The sequence below is a fragment of the Berghia stephanieae genome, chromosome 6 (assembly GCF_034508935.2).
Source record: "Berghia stephanieae isolate SIO BIC M18660-M18661 chromosome 6, UCSD_Bste_1.3, whole genome shotgun sequence".
NCBI lineage: Eukaryota > Metazoa > Mollusca > Gastropoda > Nudibranchia > Aeolidiidae > Berghia > Berghia stephanieae.
The window spans coordinates 53,517,608-53,522,227 of record NC_088365.1 but is presented as its reverse complement, the minus strand read 5'-3'; positions in this window follow the sequence as shown (position 1 = coordinate 53,522,227).

Sequence of the window (4,620 nt, the reverse complement as noted above, 5' to 3'; positions counted from 1 at the left end):
GCTGTGGATCAAGGACCTAACGCCGAAACAGTCGTCAATGTACCTTTTGAACAGCTCGGGGGCAGGTCCACTGTACTGGCGGAAGAAAGTTTCCTCAAGGTATCCCATGAAGAGTTTAGCATATGAGGGACCCATCTTGGTGCCCATCGCAACACCTGAGATCGGATGGAAAAATACATCATTGAACTCAAAAGTATTGAGTGTGAGCACAAGTTCGGTGAGCCTCACAATGCTGTTGCTGGAGATCCTTGGTAAGGAATGGCGATCGACAAAATGCCTGATGACACGCAGTCCGTCAGGATGCGGTATGGATCTGTACAGTGCCTTCACGTCCAAGTTGAAAATCAGCGATGGACGTTCATCCTGGAATCGAATTTCGTCACGGACACCAAGAGCAATGTTAGTATCCTTGATATACGATGACAGGGTGGGAACTATACGCTGAAATAAAGCATCGAGGAACTGCGATACCTTCTCGGTGGGGCACGAGATAGCCGACACAATCGGCCTTCCAGGTGGCGCATCAGGCAATTCCTGGATCTTGTGTATCTTGGGGAGCATGTAAAAACATGGATTACCTAGGTCGCTGGGGTCGTGTTTAAGGACCTCTGCTCTACTAGGTAATTCTCCCTGCGATACCAAAGACTGGATTGTCTGGTGGACTCTGGTGTTGATAGCAAGTGTTGGGTCCGAAGTCACTTTCTCATAAAATATATGGTCACTCAATTGCCTGTGGCCCTCAGCTCTATAGAGCTTATCGTCCCAAACAACTACGGCCCCTCCTTTATCAGCCGCTTTGATCACTATGTCTCGACGTGATCTAAGTGATCGTACGGCAGCCCATTCAAGACGGGTGAGGTTAGACCTCTTGATAGGTGTGGGTTGTAGTGCCTCGATCTGTCTAAGACAGGTCTGGATAAACAGGTCGAGTGTAGGGGACTTGCCAGTACTAGGAGTCCAGTTTCTTTTACGTCGTGAGAAAGCGGCAAACGGGTCCTCAGGGTCAGGGTCATATTCATGGTCACGTTTATCGTCCTTGAAGTGATACTTCAAGCGTAAAATACGCACGAAACGACGTACATCCGACTCAATGCGGGACTGTCGGCCAGAGGAAGGTTCAATGGGTGAATCCACCCAATGGTAGTGTTGCCGAATGAGAAGGGAAATCGTCAAGATGTGTAATTCTGTTAGGAAAGAGAGCATCCAATTTACTGGTTTTGACATCATTTAAGCTTGCATGGTAATGTTGATTACATGGATGTGTGAATAACCTAATTGCTTTTTAAAGTGTATGGTTATGATAAGTACGATGCCTCAAGCATGTGTCGATGTTGTGTAATAGTTTGCGAAGGATGTCTGTAGTAAGTCTAAGTCGTTACATAGCACAAGTAGATTCTAATTCCAGAAACTGAGAGAACTGGGATGAGGTTAGAGAGCCTAAAGAAGGGTGGAAATGTGAAACGAATCCTTAAGGGGCCGTGCGTTTCCTAAGGCAGTACAATAAGAAATTCAATTCGCTGCTACTCGTAGCTCGAGTTTTATATAGGGTGGTGTGGGCCAGAGTGTAGCCTACTTGAGATAGGTGGATGGGGGAAGTGGAAAGAAACATACGAATGTCCCGTAAGGAAGAGCGCAAGAGTTGCTTGGGAGATGTATGAGACATGGTGAAAATAGGAAAAGAGGGCGAAAGGCTAAAAGGATGAGTAAGGTAATCAATAAGTGTAGGTAAACGTGAGAGGCGAGTGAATGAGAGAAACTAAGGGAAGGATAGACTGAGAGGTGTGGTTAGAGAAAGGTAGTGGTGGAAAACGTAGTAGTATTAGCATTATTTTTCACAACACCACGTTTTCCACCACTACCTTGCTGAAAACATATGTAATAATAATAATAATAAGCATATTTATATAGCGCCCCTCATCAAAACCTCAAAGCCCTTTTTAAAAAAATCAACCAAAGTATCAAAACAATTAAGAGCATAAAAGGGCATCAATACATCATCAATATAAATACATTTAAATACATTAAATACAATACATTTAAAATTCAATTAAGTAAATATTTCCTGAAAAGATATGTTTTCAGGGCTTTTTTGAAGTCTATTGAGCTCCAGAACCTCACAGATTGAGGGAGATCATTCAAAATCGTGGGTCCGAATTTCATAAGAGACCTATCACCAAAATACTTAAGTTTAGTGTTAGGAGATGCTAACAATTTTGAATCGTGGGATCTAAGATTTCTGAGGTACGTATGGTTGGATGTAAAGAGGGACAGAAGACTCAGATACACCAAAGCAGATAAGGGCTATTTTATATTCAATTCTAGCCCGGACTGGCAGCCAGTGGGGGATTCGAAGCATGTCCTTTGTATCATCGTAATGAGATTTTCCCAGGACTAACCTAGCCGCACAATTCTGTACTCTCTGGAGCTTGTTTATTTTGTTATTAGGGAGACCAGCGAGCAGTAAATTGCAGTAGTCAAGACGTGACAAGACCAATGCAGAGACACATTCTTCAAGGTGTTGAAAGGTAAAAACGACCTCATTTGTGATATTCTACGGAGCTCAAAGTACATAATTTTCACATAATATGCTGATCCATAGACAAAGAACTATCCAAAATGACACCTACATTTTTAGCCTTTTCAGAAATAGAAATATCAGAATAAGATATAGTTAGAGTAGGATTTGAAAATTGGAAAGACTTTAATTTTTGCTGAATTCCTGTCAAAACAACTTCAGTTTTGTCTTCATTCAACAATAGCTTATTTGAAAGCATCCAACTTTTGATGGAGTCACAACAATTTTCTAAATGACAGACAAGAGAGGAGATATCACGAGGAGAAGCAGATTTATATAGCTGCGTGTCGTCAGCATATATGTGGTAATTAACAGAATGGGAGCGTATTACACTGCATAATGGTAAAGTATAAAGGGTATAAAGGATAGGGCCTTGAACCGAACCTTGCAGGACCCAATATTCTATATAGACATCGTTAGAAACTTTGCCATTTACACTCACTGTCTGTGATCTATTGGTGAGATATGATTTAAACCACGAAAGAGTAGTACCAGAGATGTCAAAATCAGAATAAAGCCTATCGCATAGGATTGAGTGATCTATTGTGCCGAATGCCGCAGATAGATCTAACAGCGTAAGGATAGATATATTACCATTATCACTTGCTATCAGCAAGTCATTCACGATCTTGAAAAGGGCAGTTTCAGTGCTATGATGGTCACGGTAAGCTGATTGAAAGGGCTCGATAAGATTGTTTGAATCTAGATGATTCTTTAGCTGCTCTAGTACCACTCTTTCCAGGATTTTTGAAAGAAAGGGCAAGTTAGAAACAGGGCGGTAATTTTTCAAATTTTCAGGGTCTAAATTATGCTTTTTTAAAAGAGGAGTGACGATTGCTTTTTTGTAACAATCTGGTACAGCCCCAGACTGCAACGAGTTATTTATGATTACATTAATAGGTTCTAAAAAACAGTCAAGACATTTCATTAAAAGATTAGTTGGTATCGGGTCAAGAGAACAAGATTTGGGTTGTGAGGCTAGGATAATTTTTTTCACTTCATCAGATGATACATGATTAAAAATACTATAATTAGGGATATGTCTTGGGGATCTAACATAGTCCGAATTTCCCTCATCGTTTTTAACAACTGAATGAAGATTTAATTTGTTTCTTATAATTTTCACTTTGTCTGAAAAATACTTGGAAAAGGCGGTTGGGAGGTTTTCTTCAGGTATATCTTTTGGTAAATTATAATTATCAACTGCATTCTTCAGTTCATTAACTGTTTGAAAAAGAGCACGTGTGTTTGTACATGTTGGAATTTTATCGACAAAGTAAGTTTTCCGTCCGTTATATATGGTCTCCTTGACTATGGTGACTTGATCTTTATAACGTTGACGATCCTCGTTAGTCTGTGACTTTCGCCATCGCCGTTCAGCAGCACTGCGGCGTCTATTTGCAGCCATTACTTTTTCCGTCATCCATGGAGCAGTTTGTCGTATTGTCATCTTTCTTGTGCGCAATGATGCATGATGGTCAAGAATCTTTCGCAGTGTGGCAGTAAAGGAATCAGCGCTAATATAGCGCTATACCTCCAAGACACCAGACTCGAAGCGCTTAAATTACAAATTACTTTGGCTGAAACATAATCATTCACACACACACAAGAACACACACACACACACACACACACACACACACACCACAACACAATCCAAACCTATCTTGCTTCTCATACCATCTCCTGAAATCGAAACAGATATGTTTTAAAAATAGACAAAGATTCTTTTTTCACGAATGCTCTATGGTAAGGCGCTCCAAACAGAGGGTCCGAAATGAGAAAAGGATCTCATTCCAGCATTTTTCCGAATTCGAGGGACAACTAGATTGGTGAATTACTGGCTGAACGTAAGGGCGGGGTTTTCAATTTCTTTCAATTAATTCCGAAAAGTAAGAAGGGGCAGTACCTTCAAAACAACGATACACAAAAACACAATCTTTAAATTTATTCCTTTCTCAACAGGAGCCAATGCAGGTCAAAAAGCAGAGGTCAGACAGAATCGCATCTAAGTTTCGTGAATACTAGTCTGGCACCGCTGTTTT